Here is a 22,364-nt window from a genome sequence, read left to right as displayed (position 1 = left end):
CTTTGGAAAAGTTACCTGCTGATCAAGCCTAGTGACTGAATATTTGAGATGATTTACAGACAACAAAATGTTTAAGGCCTTGTGTGGCACTTGCAACCTTTCCAGGGAAAAGGCTTCCTAGTTGTACAAATATCCAGTATGAACAATTTAACCCTTTCCTTTGTAAATTAATTTGAAATAATTTTTTTTTCAATGCACTGAAACACCTTTTCATGGTCATCACAGTTTTCCAGATCTCCCATCTGCTTACACAGTCTGTGCTGTCCAAACCACAGCCTCTTCTCTTTTCTTGCTGTTCCAAGAAGGCACTTCTTTTGTTTCAATTTGCATTCTTAAATCTTGCCTGGAAACTTTCCTTTCCTTCTTGGCTTGCAGGGCAATATTTTGGGATATTCTGTCAGATGGAGTACCAAACAGTACCACTTTATATTGCAGACCCCAGGGCAGTGCTTTGAGGTAGTACTGGAGGTCCCAGGTGTCTGCAGATGAAGGATGTCTCGTTTCAGACTCTCTTAAGTGACTCTCTTCTGATCCTTGGGAAGGACTTACCGTTTGCGTGCTTACTGTGGTCTGGTCTCCAGCATGAATGTTGGCTTAGCAGAGTTGAACCATTCCAAATTTCTCATCAGCTAATTGGTTGGTTGGTTGTTTTTTTATTTTATTTTGAGAATGAAGCTATTTGATATATGTTAGGAGAACTAGACATGAAAACTTTCAGTAATTTTTGCAATATATGTTATGAAGCATTAATATGTTGGTCTTAGGCTTTTTCTTTTTTTTTTTTTTTTTTTAAAGAGAGATGTGCATGAGGAGTGGACAGCATTTTTTGGAAAAAAAAACCACACCAAACTCCAGTTCAAAAATGTGGCTCAAGCACAGGTTGAAATTGAAGCCTCTGCTCAGCTGAGATGGGAAGTTGTATTTGGTAAGAAGTGAATAAATACCCATGACAAATCCTCAGCTGCTCTAATTCATAAAGAAGGATCATTCCCACAATGGAAAATCATTCATAAATGATCATTCCCAAACAGAGGCTCTCAGTGGCAATAATAATTTAGGCTGGGAGCAAGAAGAATGGTGTTGATCAAACTATACTAAAAAGGAGAAAGTTTATAAAGATTCTCAATTTGTGACAAACTTTCTGCTCTGAAAAATGGAGTTTATACTGATACTTCAATTTGCAGAAGCATAAAGTCTCCAAAAGCACAGAGAATCACTAAAACCTCTGTAAGACTTTAACCAGACTCACTGAATTGTTTTTTCTGCAGATATTTTGAAGGAAAAACAATTAAGAAGAGCTAGTGTATGCATAAGTGCTAAACATTTGAAACATTCCCAGCCACTGCCACATGACAGCCATCCTGTCCCTGGGGTCAGGCTGTTCACTGATAATCTCAGTGTGAGGAATCTCTGGGATAGTGAACCTGCTGGGGAAAAACTGGTGTTCCACCATTCCTAAACTGGCATATACTGTGCTTTCATACTTGTTCACTCAAAAAATCTGTACAACAAATCCAGCTAAACTGTCTTTACTAGTAAGATACAGAGAAGAACACTTTTCTAATCTACTTTTTTTGCAATTGTATTTCCAATCGCTTCAACCTTTTCATTGTTTCAACTGCAAGCACTGTGTGTGCCCCCACAGGTGCAGTGGCAGTCTGCATTATTTATACCTAATATTTGATGTATAATTTTTAATGCAAAAAATCCCTGTCACATAAGTCCCTTTATATAGACCAAAAAAAGAAGAAAACAAAACCCTACATCATTTCCATACACTCGTCCTCCCTGTGTGGTTATAAGATCTGGGTTGCCCCAATTGTTGGTAAATGTATGAATAACAGCATGGATTTGCCACCTGCAATCAGATTTTACTGCAGGAATAAAACAAGGTCAAAATAATATCTAATGTTTAGACAGCATGCTGGTAGTCTCCCTGTCAGCAGACTATTCTTAAATAATAGTAACAAATTAGCATTAAAGGCTTTCCCCAACAAAATGTGCTAAAATCATACTGGATGCTCAGTGACCTGTGCAAAGAAAAGAAAATGTAATATGCTGCTTTCTAGCTCTCAACCCCAGCTGCTGTAGTGTCAATTATGCCACTATAGCTTTTCAGAGGTAGAAACAGCATGACTCAAGAAAATAAGAAAACAAGAAAAAGAGAAGAAAAAACAAAAAAAATAAACCTGGGATCCAAGAAGAAAGTGTGTTGCAAGAGAGAATGTTTTGCTCCAGCACTGAGTTTGAAGGGGCTGCCCTCTTTAGCACAATGGGAGTCAGCTTCCCTGCTGTGTTCTCTGAAGTAGCTCATTGGAGAGCAGTAATATTATATCTTAATAAGCATAACACTGTGAACTGAGGCATATTTTTAAGTCAGACACATGGAAGAGAAACATATGAGAGCAGCGCTGTGTTATTTTTAATGGAGCATGTGTTTGTCTTGTAAGTGTGTCAGAAGAAAAGGAACAGGTCTCGGATTTCTTCTCACCATGTCTAATGTAGGATGGGCACTCCAACTGCCTCTCTAAGTGACATCAGTGGTCTTTGATATTAAAAATGACACTGGATGGTCTGGACTACACTTGCACCTCACATTCAATGACAATGAATACATACTGTGTGTATCGGTGTTCACTGAAGCCATCTTTCAGATGAAACTCTTTGGAAACCGCAAAGACTAAGATAGTTTTCATTAGATAAATGACATTATAATAAGAGACTCTGTCCTTTTTCCAGATGTACATGAGTGTATGGTACAGATGATGGGTGACATGCTCTGCAGGAAAATATATTTCCTTTTACATTCGACTGGAAAATAGATCTCGCAGCGTGGAATTGATAGCTGCCATGTGTACCATACCCATGCCATTCACCTCTCATTCTTACCATCAAAACCAATATCAGAGTAAAATATTTGCAATGAAATTCCAAAGGAAATTTAAAATTTCAATTAATATTGATAATGGGTTTTTTAATAAATCTTGGGTCAAGATGTATCATAAATCTATTTTCCACAGTGCATAGAAAATATACTTATTCTGTCTTTGTGATATGACTGGATCTAGTCTTACATCCAGCAGCCAGCTGAGGCTGCTTGTCTATTATAGTCTCTTCCACCATTCCTGACAAATGAACAAATAACTAGATGCCCTGTGAAACATTTTAAATAGAACTGTCTCCTGGAAAAGCTGTTACTGACAGAGACAGGTTCGATCCAGATCAAGGAAACCTGCTTTGGAATAGAGAAGATCAATACTGGTCACTGGCTTTTTTATTTCTGATTTTTTTTTTTTTAAACTAAGCAAAGGTAAAGATTATGATGAATAAAGTAAAGCAGAAAACAAGCAATCTATGAACTGAAGTGCATCCTTCTTATTAAACCTTATTGTGCTCTTAAAGCAGTAGCAGAAGCTGTTGCTATGAACTCTATCATGCAAGAGGCTTTCAAAAAAGCATTTAAAACTATATATTAGCTAGAAACCACTTTGCCCACAAATTCTGAAAGAGCTGAAAGTAGCTTTTGAAAAGGAACCAATGTATTTGATGGCAGAGTAAATTAACTGCTATTTTTTACTTTTGAAGTGTTTGATCAAAATCCAGTGCTGAGCACAGTGTCTTAAATTAATTCTATTTAGAGTGCATCTGTTGGTTACAGCCTGGATCCCATAGCACTAACTGCCCCCTCTCCTCTTGTGTTCTTTGGCATATGAACGAGAATTCCATGTTTCCAACGCCAGCTGGAGGCGCTAAGGTCACGTTCTTATGTTTGGAAACAATGCATGGGTTTGTGTGAGCTGGGCAGATCCAAACTAGGATTGCTTTTATTCATTCTATTTAAATAGCATAATCTACTTTGATTTTGCTCAACAATTAAACAGCCAATCAAGAGAAAAAGTCACCAGGACCAAATTATCCCAGTGATGGAAAATAATGAACCAGAATTCAACAAGTCTTAGGAAGCAACATGGATATTATAGCAGCAATATTCTCTGTAGCCTTTGGCTAAGTCCAGGAATTCAACTTTTGATATAACCAATCCTGTTCAATCCATAAGCATTAAATTCATCATTAAAATGTTGTTCTCTCCTTCCCAAACCTTCTATTTAACAAGCAGCTCAGTAAGATGAAAGGCATTTGTTGCTGAGAGCAGCCTCAAGAAAAGCAAAAAAGCAAATCTAGAAAACATATAAATATTTTTCTGGAAATGGGTGGTATTCATAAAACATTTAGCAAGTTCAAGGTCAACTTGTTCTCCTTCTGTATACTATTCATAACAGGCATTTGACAACTCAGTGACAGTCAATCTAGCAGCTGAACTGAATATATTTTATAAAAGGTTTAAATAAAAGGTAAATCTTCGTTGTGGAATGAGCACAGCAAACACAAGTAAAAACAATAACAGCAAAAGGCTTTTCTATTTCTGAAATTTCAACTAAAATCAGCAAATATGATTACAAAAGAGAGGAAATAGGTCTAATTTTGGTAAATAAGTAGGTGTATGCATAAATTGCAAGATACTATGGTCCTTCACACCACAGGGATGGTGTCTTCTCATCTAAGTGAAACTTTGTAATCCTGAGCATTTCACAGATTTTTTTTTTTTGTCAGGATACCGTGTCTGCAAAATGACCCAACATCAACAAGGTATTTGCATTTTGCAGTTACAGTTACTCTGACTTCAAAACTGGTGAAAATAGCAGCTCAGGGAGCCACCAAGACATATGTTTTTGAAATCCCAGGAATACTGACTTTTGTATCCATGAAAATTCTAAGGTGGGTCCATTTTTAACTCTAATTTATCTTTCTCATTTTAGTTACTGTCATTAGGGATGTAAAGAAGTTACTCTCTATCCATGCATGTTCCAAACAATATGGATATACATAACATATACCTGTATTTTTATTTAGTTATGATAACTTTTTTTAAAAAATTAATCTTCTATAGTGTATGTTGAAGACAGATGGTCCTAAACAACCAGCTCATAACTTCCTTTCCTCACTTCCAAATTGCAGAGCTATCTCTAACAGTGAAAGTACATCATATCACCAATTGCCTTTTCTCTTTCAGCAATATATACAATGAAAATCAACTAGAAATTGTCTTGTGGGTGGGTTCACAGATTAAAGATCAAGTATATATAAATTGAGAGGAGTGTCAAGTTCCTTTTTGGAAACCACTACCTGGTTTTGTTTTTAAAGCTGCCTCAGGTTTTCAACAGGATTCTTACTCTAAGAGCTGTGTATCTTTCATCAGCTCGCACCCACTGAAAGGCTACCAGAGATGTTAGTGTCAAATTCTTCTGCAGACATCCAGCTGGACTCTACAGGGCTTTAGCTGAAAGGGCTTGCTGGATGATGTTACTAACAGTTCCACCTCTCCGATTCTATATCTTTCAAATATCAGCTATAAATATTTTGAATATGCTCATTATTTAAAATTTTAGATCGCCTCCCCAATTTTGAAAGATATTTTAAAAGGCTTTCTGCCTACAATTATAATGTATGTCTGCAGTCCAGGAAGACAGCTGAAAGCACAATGACTCTTGCTCTATATTTGGAAACATCTGCTGTTTCATTTCCATGATGCACAGTGACGTGCAGTTCTGAGAGGAAGAACAAGTCTGGCACAGGAGACATTAGTTTGTGGTTATATATTATGATAACTAAGTTGGGATTCCTTCTAATCTAACCCTTCCTAATCACCCTCTGGTAGTACTTCTCTACTGAGTAAAGGATGCTGAAAGAGTTGCTTATTGGTCTGTGGAAAGAAATCCCACCCTTAGTGAGGCAGCCCTTTCAAGTATCAGCAATTAGTTTCCTCCACATCATTTTGTCATTCTTTAAGAGAAATACAAAGGCAATACGAGTGTAATGTGGGGGGAAAACAACTAAATTGATTTGGGATGGGCTTTGGTCTGAGGAATCCCTAGATTCCAGGTCAGGTGCTAAGGATCTAGGAGAGGATTTGCTTTAATATATATGTTCTATAAAGCAATTGCACCAAAACTTCATCATATAAAAGCCCAGTTGCATATTCAGGTGAAGTGCCCTCTGATGAGAAAATCTGGCAAAATTCTGTTCATTACAGCAGTTGACTGTTTTTTAATCATCTGTCCAATAACTTGAGAAGAATGTACTTGTGTCAGTAATCTTAGCGGTGCTTTGTGGGTGGGTAAGGCAGATTGCAAAGTTTGGTGCTAGGGATAGTTTTGACTCTTATCTTCAGTTCACCCAAAACACATTTCCATGATGATCCACTGTTCATCACTGTTGGATCCAGGACACTGAGCTGTGGTCTGACCCAGCTACTGTTATGCCTATGGACATTTTCTCCAGATAAAAGGCAGGATTTAAACCTTGCATGGCTTCAGAATTGGACCATGGGGTTTGTTCTACACAGTAATGATTATTACTGGAAAATTTAAATCAGATCTAGGAGAGATCATGGAGGCTTGGGAGGTCTGAGGCAGCACATTTGTGAAGTGCTGCTAGTGTGGTACTGTTTGAGGCTGGGTATCTTCTGAGTGTGTCTGCTTCCATAAGACTGCTAAGTGTACTGACAGAAATTTTGGAAAATGTTGAAAAATTTTATTTTTGAGAAGGATTCACACAAAATTGTATTTAAAATTCCCTTTTGAGTTCATGATATTATATACTTTCTTTTAAAGCAATATAACTCTATTGGCCATGAATTCTCAGCTTTAAAAGACTGAGGCATGAAGAGCTGCCTTATTTCTACAGAGAGAACAGACTTTCTTTTTTCCTCTTAAATTTAGACATTGGTGCAGTCTTTCTTCAGCAAAACTAAGAAGGTGCACATTTTGATCTGACAGATTCAATTTGATTTGTCAGATTTCTGAACCTATGTGATCAAAACTGCAAAGATCAAGCTATTCCATCACTTGACCTGAAAGTAATATAATCTAGTTTAATATAGCAACAATATTTTGCCCTAAATGTTATGTTAAGGCTCTCTATCAATAATTCAACTCTTATATAAAATATTCTTGCAAATAAGATATTGTGCTTCAAGAACAAATGATCCGTGCAGATATATTTTCAAAGAATATCACTCTCACTGTTTATGCCAGTGAAGAGTGAAAGAAACTCGAGGGTGAGAAATAGAACAAGACAAGGTTTAATGAAATATGTGGGCTTGGAAGGAAAAATTATGAACGTTTGGAACAGTTGGACTGCTAGTGTGGAATGTGTCTTAATCATTCTATTGTTTTTTTTCCTTAATGTTTTAAACCAACTTTCAATAGATTAGAAAGTGATAAAAGAAACTTTATTGGCAAAATATTCTCAATGCAGAAATGTAAATGTAATGATAAAATGGGCTGTTCCAAAGCAGGGCTCCTAACGTGAGAGCTAGAAGTGAGAAAAATAAAAAGAATTATTACTTAAATCTCATTTAGGATATACAAAAGGATCAATACCTTGAAAAAAAAATCTATGAATTTGCCCCAAGGTGAAATGCTAGGGTGATGGGAAAAGCTTCTATTGCAAGATGATTGTATAAAACTCCTGCATTTCATAAAATAATATTCCCTGATTTTTTTTTGTTACAGGTTGCTTCATGTTTGCTTACATTATTCAGAAATGTTCTGCACCCTCACCCTCTAAATAGGCTTAACAGGCATTGTTCACCTACCCATAATGGCAGGAATAACTGTTTATACCAGTGATTTTTAAGCAGCATTTTTGGTTTCGGAGCGAGAAAAGATATGTTCCAACACTTGCAGCGCTGCCATCCCACACTTCAATAAAATGTGATTTAAGTATCTAGAAATCAGGAGATTGACTTCAAAGCCATGAGTTTGCAGTTAAGCAAGTACATTTAGCATGTCTAGCGTTCCAGGCCTTGTGGTTTCCTAAATTTTTCCCCCAGTCGTGAATAGAGATTTTTTAAAAAAACACACTGGATAATTTTACACAGCCATGTGACTCTAGGAGTGGATGCTTCAGTAGGCCACAAAAAATTCAGATACTACAATAACTAGTGCTAAGTGTTTTGCTTACACAGATTTTAAATGCTACCCTGAACGAGAAGCTTAAAAATACCTAAATTCTTCCTGCCAGGGTTGTTTTTGTTTCTTACAGAGATCAGCTGTGTCAGAATGAAATCTTCCCCCAGGCCATCTTTTTTGTTTTGTTTTGTTTTTTTACAGACAGATCATTTTAACCACCTAATCTGGCAGTAAAATTCTTCATGTCTGTACAAGGAACAGTGAAGTTGAAACCTCCTGGAGAAACTACAAAAAGTGTGCTCTTGTCCTGCAGGGTTGTTTTGGTGGGGCTCTGCTGCAGGTGTTTCCACAGGTGGGGAAATGGAAATTTATCCTGGTTCCTGAACATCAGTACTGATAATATGTCTTTTTACCCAGACTCACTTGTCTCTCTAGAGCTCACCAGCACTATTACTGATAACACAACTTTATATTGCTCTAGGCAGCTTGTCAACTTTACTGATCTTAGCAATTATGAATAAAGATTTTCATGTGGGTTAGAGTCAAAAGGGAATAACACCTGAAAGTTTCTGAAAAGGAGAATTATGGGACCATCCCACAAGTGAAAGATAATATGTGGTCACCAGGAGCTCCATTAACCTTTCCTGGGGAACAGCCACAGAGCGAATAATCCCAGCAAAGGATTGTTTCTCCAAAGCAAAATAATCAGCATATGAATGAAAATGTACCACTGAGTACAGATGAGCCCCTTCTCCCACTTCTTATTCCAAATTAGAATGGTATATTTCCATATTTATGGTGTTGCTCCTTTCCTTCTCCTGCTCCATCACTTTATTCTTTCCCTCTCTTGCCCTCTCAGGGCGGCAGATAATAAATAACCCGTAAGATATATTGGTGTGGGAACGATGCTGAGATGGGATTTTTGTTTCTTCATTCTTTTAGTAAGGGAAGCTGAACAGACTCATACAGATGGATGGGTGAAGTGAAGTAGAATATTACTGAATAATCTTCAACCTTGAATGAGGAAAATGAGATACAGGATGCCTAATGTTCCATTGACATCCAGGAAAAGAGACATGAAAACATCCAAACCTCCTCAGAGGAAGAAAGTTAAGGGGACCACATGCCAAAGCACAGCTCCAGTGAGAAGGGTGGCCCTTGCAAGTCAGCAGGACAACAGGGATCCCATGCACCTCTCCTTGTGTGGCCGCGGGTGAGGCTCTGCCTGGTGAATGAAGAAGAAGAAAATCATGTTTGGTGAGTTCTCAGTGCAATGCTTTCCTCTTATTTCTGTGCAGGAGGTAATGTAGAACTCCATGTCTCTTAATTTCTGTAGTAATTTCATGATTATGTTTCTAAAAGAAAGGACGCCTTCTTATTTTCATAATTAACAGGAAATACATGTTATACATTAAATGTGGCACAAGAGAGATGAATTATGCAATAAACTCTATGTGTGCTGATCAGCACAAAGCCCAAGGCACATTCAGCAGAGTTGCTATGAAGATCTGTAATGAGTTTCAAGTACATCATTTCCTGATGGAGGGTAAGAAAACATCCATCAATGCTAATTTTCCCATAGTTTTTAGCTTTTTATGAATACTTTACAGCTTAGAAAAAAAGATGAATTTCTAAAGTGCAACTTGAGGAAACTCTCTTAGTAATTAGAGAGTATTCCTAGCCAACACTAATAAGGTCTGAACCTTAAACATGGGGATGGTTCAAAGTTGACAGCTGCAGCCCTTAATTTCTTCAAAAAGGCTGATGTTCCTCAAATCTGAACATGGATATTTTGTTTTCTAATTGAACTCTAAACCAGAATTGTCATTCTGCCTTTAAAAAGGCAGAATTTGGCTCATTCCTAATTGAGTAGTAGTGTTGTACAGGATTAAGGATTAAGTGGTCTGAAAAAGCAAACTCAGATGAGATGGGGGCATCCTGATTCCAAGCCTGAGAGCCCTGTGAAATAATGCTGACCTTGTAGTGGAGCACATGGTCTATTCCCTTAAGCTTCTCTCTGGCTGTTGCAACAAAGACATCCTGACATTTTAGGAGTGAGAAAGTGGATTTTAGATATCGGCAAGGGAGGGAGAGGCAACTTTTCTGATTAAGTAGTCATCCATTTTATATTGAGAACTATTTACTTGATTCCAGACTTCAAAGAACCCAAACCTAATGCCTGGGAATACTTCTCCAGCTAGTGTGTGTTGTTTATTTAGTGAGAAAACATTAAATATATTCTGTGGTTATTTAATAATATATATTAAACATGTAGTATAAATATAAACATAGATATATAAATATGAAAATTGTACCTGTTGTAAAAGGGTGCTTAAAATTCTGGTGATTTTGGAGAATTTAGAAGTTGTCACATCAAGAGGTGCAAAGGGCTTTTAAAGAGAAATGCTAAACCAGTATGTATGGAGGGTAAAACCTTTGAGTAAAACTCACCCTTACTGGGAGCATCAGGTTGTTTTTTGACTGTATCTGTGTCCTGCTTATGTCCTTCAGTTACGTTAAATGAAAACTCTCCCAGAGGAGATCACTGCTCTTGTTCAGTCATAATTTAAGAGGGTTGTTATAAAGACAGAATTGAAAATTAATGTTCAGATTTCATACGTGTGAATAAATTGAAGATTTGCTTTCATATATATATATATATATATATATATATTCAATTCTGCAAGACAATCCTCACTCTTCATTTGTATGTCAGTTCCAAAGCAGGGCTTGTTTCAGTCATGCTTTTGTTAGCATTTACAGAAACTCATTGGAACAGGAGTTGTTCACAAATATTTTTCAAGGAAAAGCTGTACCTTTCATGAGGTACAGTTTTTCAAGACCAAAGATACTGTGGAGACACACTCATTCTCTTTGAAACATTTCAGCTATTTGGACAAGACAGAAGCAATTCCATTGGACTGGAATTTGAAAAGTAAACAATCACTCTGGATTGCTACAAAGAAATTAAATTCTGAAATTTTTTTCACCCTATCTAACCAGTGATCACTGTGGTTATTCAGAGAAAGCAAGATGGGTTCTCTCATGAGTTGGTATTAGCAAGAAAGGATAATTTATTCTTGCATGAGGTAGACAAAAATAAGTTGTTGAGCTCTGGTACAAATACAAAACTATTCTGTGATCCAATAAGGGACAGGAATATAACACTGAATAATAGTCACTTATCTTTGAACCAAACAAAACTTTTGTAGTCTAACATGATGATCATTTCCCTGCTCAGTAGTTAGCATGTCAAGTGTTCATACTGGACCTGAAATGTGTTAGAAAGCTCAGGAGCGTATCAACATTTGCAGTTCCATTCTCTTTGATCATTCAAGCTTTCCATCACTCTAGGTGGTCCTAACTAATAAGGAACTGTAATCCTCTTCACTACTTGATTCCAGTACCCACACAACAGACCACATGCAATTAGTGCTTGCCATTAGTGTCTCAGTCAAATACCAAGACTTATCTACAGATTTATGATCCTTTTAATTACATATTAATAAATCAGGTCACTATATGTATGCATCTTTTTCTCTGGGATATTGTTTCCCTCAAGACAAAAACATGTGCAGGTGTTTTAATATATGTAATATTTGTTATTGAGCAGGAGCTGCTCTGAAGTTCCATACAAACATGCACTATGAAAACCAGAACTCTGTTCTTCTCCAGATTTCTATATGAAGTTCTTTGTATAAGAATCTGTTTTACAAATCTGACATGGCCATGAAAATGCCCAAACTGTCAGCATTCAACCCTGTATCTCTCCTTCAGCAGCTCTTGTCTGCTTTGCTACGGATGCTGAGCACTAACAGCCCTACTCGTTTGTTGTGCTGAGAACTCTGAAAAACACACCTGCAGAGAAGGAACTGGCAGCCTCAGAATTAAATACCTGCTTCTGGTATTTTCCTGTTCTTTTCCCAGACAGCTATTCTGTAGTGAGTTTAATATGATCTTTGAGTCTTTGAACAAAGATGCTTGCACACAGAACACCAGTTAAGGTGTCATGTCCTAGCAAAGGAGAAGTTGTGGCCATAGGATGACAGTCACATTGAGCAGATACCCAGGTGTGGAACAGAAATATATTTATGTCTTGCTTAGGTATTAGGGCTTAATGGCAAATGAAGAAAGGCTGATGATAGAATTCATAGTATGACAACTTCTTCTGAAAGGAGTTTAAAGCAACTTTAGCCGGGCAGATCCTTCTCAAATGTCTTTCCTGTATATAAAAAAATCTGCTAAACTTGAGATAACTGAGAATGAAGAAGTTGCCTGAGGGAAACTTTGGTACCTAGTCTTAGGCTCCTTATTACTTTGGTTATAGGTTGATTTGCTGACCTTAAAATCTTAGAAAATACATGTTTGTGATTGGATCCTAGTGATCCAATGTAAGTTACAGTGAGCCCTTTTGAAGCATAAATAATTCTTAGAAGTTTATGATAGTAACCCCCTCACTCCAAATCTTGTGTAGGCAGCAATTTGAGTAAGGTTGACCCTTACTCCCAGCGCTGTTATTTATTTGGGATACTTGGTTAGGCTGGAGTGTCTGACTATACATTTTTCTGGTGCTCTGAATGTCTCATGCCAGCAATCTGAAGCACTGAGCACTAATTTTAAGCACAACCTTTATTGTTTCATTGCCATACAGTCCCTTAATTCCACATACACCCTGGTAATTCTATGCTAGTGAAACACGTAGATTTGGGACTCTGATTTTCTTCCATTTTAATATATGTGTAGATTTTAAATAATTGTGAAATACATGAACTTAAAACAGGGAAGATGTCTGCTTTAAGGGAGGAATGACACAATAGATTTGCTCTGAACTGCCTGGGATCATTTAAAACTAATGAATTAAGAATCAGATAGTTCATGAGGGCTATAATTTACACTACAGAGGTGATAAAGCCTTTTGTGTTCCTATTTGCAAAGAAAGCATTAAACTACAGTGATTTTTGATTTTTTTCTCTTCCCGCTGGGGAGAAATGTGAAACTCAATTTTACCCCCGATTGGTAAGGTGCTAATTTGTCTGACAAGTTGTTGGAATCTCAGCATGTTTGAGGTATCCTTGATGTATCAACACCTTCATGCTGAATGAAGGATGTCTTTAATGTGTAAATGTTTAGTACATATCCTATATCTCATTAGCCAAGAACAATACAAACCACACACAGGCAGGAAGGGTCAGAAGCCAGCTCCAGTCAAAGAGAAAAATCTTTTATGTTCTAATTAAATGAGCAAACATTTAGAATACATCTATTTTGCAAATAGTTTATCCAAAAATACACTTGAAATTCGCAGCCTCACTTGAGACTGATGAGTCTAATATCGATGAAGCATCCTGAACCAGAGTGCCATATAACACTGATGTCTCAAAGTTCTTACTGCATGCAATATCACAAACTATTAAGAACAGTAGAAGAAAAGCAGTTTTTAATAAACCCAAAAAAGTATACTTCTCAAACTATTTCTGCTCTTAGTCTAAACCTTGGTAACTTTGTTACTTTAGAAATTTAGCTTCATGGGTTCTTCTATGAAAATGAAAACTTTTCTAGGGAAAATGAAACAATTTTCTAGGGAAATACTGACTCCATTTGAAAGGTAGAATCTCCAGTTTCATTTCCAAGACAGTGAAAATCAGAAAACTTTAAAGAAAAGCTGGTAGAAATGTATGTAACTGCATTGCAACTGCATTGAGCTGTGGCTCTTGTGGAGAGCTGGGGGATGCTGATGAGCTAGAGTGAGTTCTTTGCTAGGTATCTCCTAACTAGATAGATTTGCCTGCTTGCGAGATGAGAAAAATGAAGGCTCTGAATGAGGACCTGGAGGATGTGTTCACACACTCTCAACTGGTTACCACTGTCATTTTCCTAGTTTTGACTGCGATTTTGCTGCTTCCCCTTGTAAAAGTTTTCCAGCCTGAGACAAGCATCAGGCTCAAGCACAACAGGGCTCAAAACTAGAATTTTTGCTCAGTCGTATTTCTGGATGTTAACCTCCTCCAGGCTGTAGTACGTCAGACATTGGATGCCATGGTTTTCATAAATATGATACAGGAAGAGGAACAAAGGGCAAACAAACCCTGCAATTTAAACAATAGCAAGAAAGATAGCTAGATTTTTGCTACCATACTTTATTATAAAGACCAGGAAGCACAGCTGAGTACCACAGGCTGCTGACAAGGCCAGAGCTTCAGTGTACCCCAGATCCCTACTGGGGAGAGGGAGAGACGGAGACTCGTTCCCTGCAATTCATGGTCTCAAGAGGGTACAAAGTTTGCCACATTCCTGAGTTACAGCGCAGTGGTATCTAGAACATGGCTGTGGACGTGTTTATATAGCAAAGGCTTCTTACCACAAAGCTATAACTTGTCTAACTAAAATATTCTGCTTCTCAAATAGACCTAAATAATCTATATACACCCATTGACTAACACAATTATACTGAGCAATACAGAGTGTAAGTTCATTGCTGTAGATGAGCATGTCTGGGAAACCAGTGGTCTTATTTGTCTTGTATGGATTGCATTAAATATATTTATGAAAGGAGACTTAGAAAATCAAAATGTAAAGAATTATCTTCTCAAAATTGTCTTAAAAATTCCCAGCTTGAAGAATTAAAAAAAAATATTCCCCTTTGACAATTTTGATTACCAGTATCTCAAGGGAGGAAACATATTTTCAGTACTCTGAGTTTCAGAAAAATGGGTCTTGTTTGTAGTGCTGGTAGGATGCATAAGAAGTATCTGCATCTATTTGCTCATTATGCAACTTTTGAAATCTAATATTTAAATAAAGCCCCATGATGAGTTTATGAAAATTTGCAAAATCCTTCTTCCAGCCAAACATGTTATTTTTTCATCTTTGTTTTTAATGTTTAGAATAGTTCCCTCTGTTTTGTACTAGAGCCAGAGTGAAGCTGGGGACACTTAGGGGTATTTAGGTCTGGGAGATTCAGTCTGTCAGAGCTGGCCTCACCCTTCCTTCAGGGCACCATTGCTCTGGATATTCCTACTGCCCTTCCCATCCCCACTTCCCTCCAGCAATCAAGCAGAGCTGGAAAGCTGCTTGGAAACCCTCTCTCACCTGGACACTGCTGTCTGCTGTCACTGTCTTCCCTTTTTGGAGCAGCCTGGACAGGGCTGGTGGCTTGTTACCAGCCCTGATACCTGTTCCACCCCGGCTCTGCTCCAGGTGGTACCTGTTGCTCTCTCTAGACCAAAGCATGAGGTGGACAGGGGGGAAATGCAGAGTTTCTGCTCCATTTGGAGCCCTTGGAGGGGGACACCTTTCTGGCCCAGTCTTTGCTGTGGTCCTTGCCAGCACTCCTTTCTCTGCAGGCTACGTGGGCATGCTGGTGTGCTGCAGACTTCTGTCTGGCTGTGTTCTCATGCTGCATGTAAGAGATCAGAGAGCCTCTTTTCATTACCATTTATCTGCATTACATAAAATCAGTCTCACGTTTGTCAATTCAGTTGCAGTTGTGCCCTGGTCCTGTATATGTGTTCATTCCTGCTTTCTGCTTTTCTTTTCCAGAGGGTTGATCCCTTTGAACTGCTGAAACCTGGTGACTTGCAATCAATAGTCTGTAAAACAATAAGGTCAGCAGCGTGAAGATTCAGATTTTCTTCCTCTAAATACAGACTGCTGCGCTGGGCCACTGAGGTGAGTCTGACCTGAGCTGATTGCCTGATAAAAGAATGGAGTGGGAGGAAGGGGATTAAAAACCTGGAGACATGTTGAGCTGTTAATACAGTGTCTCTTCACATACAGAGCTGGGGAAAATACAGCTGCATAAACTTACAATAGATGTGACTGACGAATGTAATTTTCCTGTTAAATGTTAAATCACTGATGGACCCTGGAATTCTAAGCCCACACTGCAGCCTTGCAAAAAATCAGGAACATTTACAAGCCTAGTCATAGGATCAGTTTTTCCAATGAAGGCGAAACAGGAGTCTAGGATTTTTTCTGGGGGGGTGGGGGTTTGTGTAGTTCTTTAAATACCAGAAAGACTGTATTTATTTTTATCTTGGCAAATAGAAATTTGTAAGACTTGCATGAATAGCAGAAGTGTTATAGGGTGACATGCTTTGATACAAAATGGGAGTTAGGATTCAACTCCTAAAAGGCACTAAATCCAGGTTTCTCAGCTGGATCTCAAAATATATCTGGCACAGCAGCTCTAACCAATTTGGGTGACCCTGTGCAGATGGACACGTTATATGGCTGGCATCACACTTACCCTACAGTCTAACATCCCCTCAGTGGATCGATGCTGGGTAATATACCCATTTAATTTGGTTCCCAGGAATACAGCAGGACATCACAGTGGCTCAATTGCACCCAAGATTATGTTGCCCTCACAAAAAAAATAAAATGCACGGATCAGGCAGTCAATCAGTGAAATGATTCAAAGGGAGAGATTCCCCCCAGATTTTGACAAACTGGCATAAGTAGGATCCCAAAGAGTGCTGAGGTATTCAAATACCATACTGACAGCATGACAAAATAACAGAGATTATATCTGTGACATGTAGGGGGGGGGGAAAGAGTAATTTTCCCAATATGTGAGTGGGACTGGGAACATCACCCCACTGATGAAGTAGCAGCGGGTGCCTGGGTCAGTGGGTGAGTGGCAGGGCTTTGCAGGGATGGCTGCCTGGGGCCGGCTCTCAGCAGCCTAGCCCAGGTAAGAAAACAGGATGAGGTATTCATAGTCAGGAACTTCCACAAAGCACTCAGGACCTAGAGAAAAGAAAAGAAACAAAGTGCTTTTTGGCTAAAAGATTGAAGCTTCTTTTGTGGTTTGAGGCTACTGTCTCATGAACAGTTTGTTCAAGAAGTAATTGCTGGAGTGATTACACGAGTGTTGTGGCAAGTATTCCAAGTTCACAAGACAAACCCGGAGCGATTCAGCCACAGAAGCTGAGTGACCTATTTCTGTGCCTTGCTGGCCGGTGAAAACTCTCTGGGTTAGTTAGCTTGTGTAAATAGTTATTGTCCTGAAGTTTTTGTAGCTTTACATAACCTCACTGTGTTGGTCTCAAATTAATGAATCCACTACTAAAACAATTTACTGTTAAGTAATACTGTTAAGTATTTCCCTTGAATTAGTGCCTGGAGCTCAAGTCAGAAAAGTTGCAAGAATTAGCCAGTCCTGACAAAGTTCAATTTCTGCCTGAAATTAAATTAGCTTGCATCAATTTTGAAAAAACCTGTTGTCGTGAGGTTTTTCTGTTGAGAGTGACCACAACAGATCACAGGAAGAAGCACAAGAACTAAGTAAAGAAAGAAAGAAAAGGCTAGGAAAATAGAGCAACATATTTTTCATGGACATTTTGACTTTCTTGCTATATTCATTTACTTTATGTCACAGAGTTTCGTGTCACAGTAGCAATAACCTTAACAGGAATGCAATCCTATCACTGACATAGTACAATAGGGAATATTTCACTTCAGCTTAGGTGCCTGAACTGAAAACAGTGGGAGTTAGAGGAACTTAAATATACTTACAGAATTTGTTACTGTTCTCTTCAGACAAAATTTTCCAGCTCTACAGATAAAGCTCTGGTTTTGTTAATGACCATAGAGCACTTGTCTACTCCTAATTGATAGAAGCAAATATTCATTTGAGATCTGAATCCAACCCTGAGATGCCTACACATTTATTGCTGCAGATATTGAAGAGATTTGCAGAAGTGCATGTGCAGAATTCTGAAATCAGACCAGGATCCTTGGAATTGCTCATGGGCATAAGCATATGCAAAGCAGAGCACTGCTTGTTTCCTCTGGCTCATTTTTAGTTTTGGGATTCCAGCAGGCGATGCTAAATGCAAACCCCTGAACGCTGACCCCTCCTACATTCCCATTTGCAGCTGCACATTCTGAACGCTGTGAAAGCAGATCTCAGAACACAGTGTGAGCTGCAAACGTACATAGGATAGATGAGCCACAAGAACTGTTCAGGTTTGTAATGGGTATCGTAGGCAGCTCATGAGAAAGACGTATTTTGAAACAAAAAAATGTAAAGATGTAGGAAAAGATAGATGAACCCCTTTGCTTCTGTGAAGCATTTTGGCCTGAATACCCAAATGCCAATGCTTAAACAAAGCCACACAATTTATTGTCCCTGCCTCTCATTAAGGGTGTTTGCCTGCATAATGTTGGGATCAGCTGTAGCTAAGAAAAAAAAATCACACTTCCCCCAGATCCGTATTTTACCCCAGTGCTGCTGGAAAGGTATGGCAAAGTCTCCTTGTTTTCTGGGCATCTAAGATTGAAGCATCAGTGGTGGAAGTTCAGGTAGCAAGTGTCTGCAATACTGAAAATGCTGCCAGTGAGCTGGATGGGCTGTCTGGCTGCTCCAGCAGTTTTCCCTGTCAGGTTCCTGGCAGCCTCATGGGGTACATTGGGATGTTTACACTGGGCCCATCATATTGCTGGGACTCTGATCACCATTGCAGAAGCCGTGGGTCTGCTCCTGGATATGTCTCCTCAGCTCCTTGCTTTCCCCAGATAGCAGACACTGGAATACAAAATTGCTCTTTCATCTCTAGGCTCCTTTTCCTTTCCTGTCATACAGGCATATATTTAACATAAACATTCACAAACCATCAGCCTTGGTACTATTATGTTTTCCTCCATCAAGAAAACTTCTTCATGGTTAACTGAAGCTTCAGCTGATTTAGAGCACTGTAATTCATTGACTCAGCAACATAGTCAAGAATATACCCCCTGGGTGGTTATTATTTTTTTTCCCTACAAAATTCCCAGAGCACAGGGGGTCATTTTCAAGGCTTGTATCTATCTAAGGCATTTGAAGGTCAAGCCCAAGTGATCTGTGGTACTCTGAAATCAAATCAAATTCTTCCAAAACTGGTATCTCCCAGTAAGGAAACAATACGCTGGATGTGGATATAAAAGATTTCTGAGTGGACTGTTTCTCTAGGGTTTTCCTTGGGAGCAAGCAGGGTGACCTCCTGGACAGTGAGTCTTAGACACAGCCTTTTTACCAGAGAACCCAAGAAAATGACCCCCCAGACTTTCCCTTGGCATAAAATAAGGCTTCCTGGCAACTCAGGCAGAGCCAAAATACTGCTGAACACATCCTACTGATTTTAATTCAGTTCAAACTGAAACTTCATGTGTGCAAACAGTACTCAAAGTACAGGATTTTCTTTCAGTTTTTTGAAGGGGAAAGCTGAACAGAACTTTGGAGGTAAACCAGAACCTGACATCTTGGCACTGATGCCAGATTTATACTAGGCATTAGCTTTTCCTTAGGCACGTGAATAAAATAAGGGACAGCTAAAAGCTTCCACCACCTGGAGCTCCTCATGACACTTGTGGAAAAGGTTCTTTCAAATCTCTAAAATTTCAAAACATTTTAAAAAAATTTTGCCAATGGTCTTTGAAGCCCAGAAGGGAGCTGGCAACAGTGAGCCTGTGAGCAATGTACAGCTTCCCCCACCTCCCCATTCTGTTCTGGTCCCCACCAGCACAGAGGAACTGCTCTGGTTTCTCAGGGACAGCATTTGGTTGTTAAATTCATTTCTCACAGGGTCCTTTCCCTCTTTTCCAGTCTACTTCAAAATGACAGGCAGAACTAAAATCCCATTCGATTAAAAGGAAGTAAAAAAGGGAGATGAACTCCAAGCAAACAAACAAAAACAGTTTGAAATTTTGACTTAAAAAGCATGGCAGTATTTTACCAGCAAGGACTGAATTCATTAACGCTGCCTTATTCGTGTTGCTACCATTAAGAGTTTTTCACTGTTACTGTTCAAAAACATTTTAAAGAGCCTGTTTTACTGCTTTGAAATGGCTCTACCCAGGAGTGAATCTTTGCACTCGTTTTCAAAACAATTAATTCTTCCACTTGAAAGACTTTGTGCAAGTCCATCAGTACTCAAAGACAAAAAATAACAGGCTTCCTCATTCTAGACCACTCTCCTCTTCTATTCATCGTCTCCTTCCACGTTTCTTTTTCATTTAGTTCTCCAGCAGCAGCTCCTATGGTCATGGACTGTAGTAATAAGCACATGCATGCCCTTGGTGCACATACATGAAGGCTTAAAAAATGAAGGCCAGTACCTTCTAACTCCCCTATATATATTGTTCTCAACTATTTCTGTTTCTCTGTGTCATCTCTTCTTTTTCCTATTTCCTTTGCTTTATATCTTTCCACCTTCTCTACTAATTTTTATAATGTTGTTAATTGCCCTGATATTCTGAATTCATGGTTAACTGCAGTTCCAAGCTACTTTCATTTCGTTTCTTGACTACTTTTTGTGGTGCCAAAGGCAGAAGAAACCAGTGAACTCCATGATGTTACCCTTAAGCCATTCTGACCGAAATAGATCAAAACTGTTATAGTGTGGCAACCGAGACCTAATCTAAAAGACCATTAAAAACATATTGTGTGTTGAAGATGGAATTAAAACAGGGAGTCCCACCAGAGCAGACTGGGCTAATTCAGATGGGCTCAGCCACCTCAGCATCTCTGACAGGCACTTAAATCTGTTTTTGGGACTTTGGCACACAGGTATTACACATCTGCGTAGGTTAGTAATGCGAACGGACATGAAGCAAGAAACATTAATGCCGTGCCGAGAATGTAGTTCCCATCACTTCCTTGGCAAAACCTCGTGTACGCTGACAATCTGACAAACACATCCAGCTCAGGGGAAGGTTCCTCTCCTAAATGGTCCTGTAGCTTTCAAAGATGCTGGTTTACAGTTGTGGTCTCTTGCTGAAGCAAGCTGCAAAATCATTGAAGGAATAGTTTCTCAGGATTGAAATAAATGTGGAGGTAAGATGTGGAGGTAAAATAAATGTGGGAAACCAAAATGTGGCTGGAGGTGTCATCACAGCCCGAGGCAGCAGGTATCACAGACTCCCACGTCTGAGTGTGGTGATATGAGAGACTTTGGTAAGCAACCATACACGTGGGTGGCAAAGGTTCAAGTCAAAAGAGCTGGGGATTTTTCAGGGTGGTTGTGCGACAGCAGGTAGCATTTTCAAGCGAGGACAACAAACGAATGGCAAATTCCGAGGGAACGATTTTCCTCTGCCCGCGGAGCAAAGGATGCAAGGCAGAGCGCGACCGTTTACAGCCTCTGTAGCCCGAGCAGCAGGGCTTCGCGGCGGTGGGAAGAGAGGGGGGAGTTGATTGTTGTAACCAGGCAGACTCGGGGCAGCAGCGGGCTCGGGTTTGTCCCGGCTGCGGGCGGGGAGCGGCGGCGATGGCACCGCCTCGGCCGCCACCTCGCGGCCAGCGGGAGAACGGCAGCGGCCGGCGGGGAGCGGCGATGATTAACTCAGGGTGATTAGAGAACCAGAAACAGGTCCTAAGTTATAACCTACCCCTCCTCCCCGAAGTTTTGCTCATTTTCATTTTAACTCCGTGTCCAGTAGTCCCGCTCCTTATTTTATTACAGGATTACCTTGACAGCATGTAAGCAAGACGAAATTAAAGTATTAGTTTTTAATCTCTCTCTTATCACTCATTTGTCTTTTACCAACCTGAGAAAGACACTGAAAGCGCAAGGCAGAGAGTGTGCATTTCCAAAGACAGGCTTTAGTGCTTCAAAATGATAGTCTCCTAAAATACATGGGAAAAAAAAACCAAATTACACTGCATCCCAGTTGTTAAACTTCTGCTGTCAGTCAGTGTAATTCCCACCAGCTAACAATGAAAATGTTTTGACATCCAATCTTGTGCACACTTCAATAATAGTTACCTAACAGGAATTTTCTCCCCTCTCTTAGAATCATGAAAATTTTGATGCGACGCAAGTCCCGTTGTAAAGGGCACCCTGTCGGTGACAGCAGTCACCAGAGCAGCTCTGTAAATTGCTTTGCACAGAGCAGTCATGTACAATACAACTGTTATATTTCATAATAAAACCCAGCTTATCACCAGGGACAGGCGGCGTTAGTTTCTTACAAAAATACTGTCAGACCAGACAGTGCTCGTAATAGGAAATTTAGAGTTTCCCAGTTGTCTTTGCCTAGTTTAGCTTCATTCGGGCTCTACCCTGAGCAGATGAGGTGAAGGTTTTCTTTGGGTAATTGAAGAGCTAATGGGTGCCCATTACTGATACCACACCGGCCTTCAGAGCTGCATTTGCAAAGCAGCGGGGCTGTGTAGAGGAGTTGCTGATGCAGGCTCTCACTGCTGCTTGCAAAAGTCATGCAGGGATGTGGTTTCATCTCCGATTGGGAGAGATCTGTAAATGATTTGAAGGTTCAGAGTTCAGGAGTGGTTTGGAAAAATACCCGCCGGGCTGCATTGCCCACAGGGGAGCTGTCTGGTTAGCTAGGGTGTCTCTGGGTATTTCTGGCATTTCACCTCTTGACTGGAGTCAGGAAAACTCAAAGAAA

Source organism: Empidonax traillii, unplaced genomic scaffold (assembly GCF_003031625.1).
Source record: "Empidonax traillii isolate 1590-97213 ecotype Southwest subspecies unplaced genomic scaffold, ASM303162v1 scaffold69:size3087049, whole genome shotgun sequence".
NCBI classification, from domain to species: Eukaryota; Metazoa; Chordata; class Aves; order Passeriformes; family Tyrannidae; genus Empidonax; species Empidonax traillii.
The sequence above is the reverse complement of the archived record's forward strand: the minus strand, read 5'-3'. Positions refer to the sequence as shown.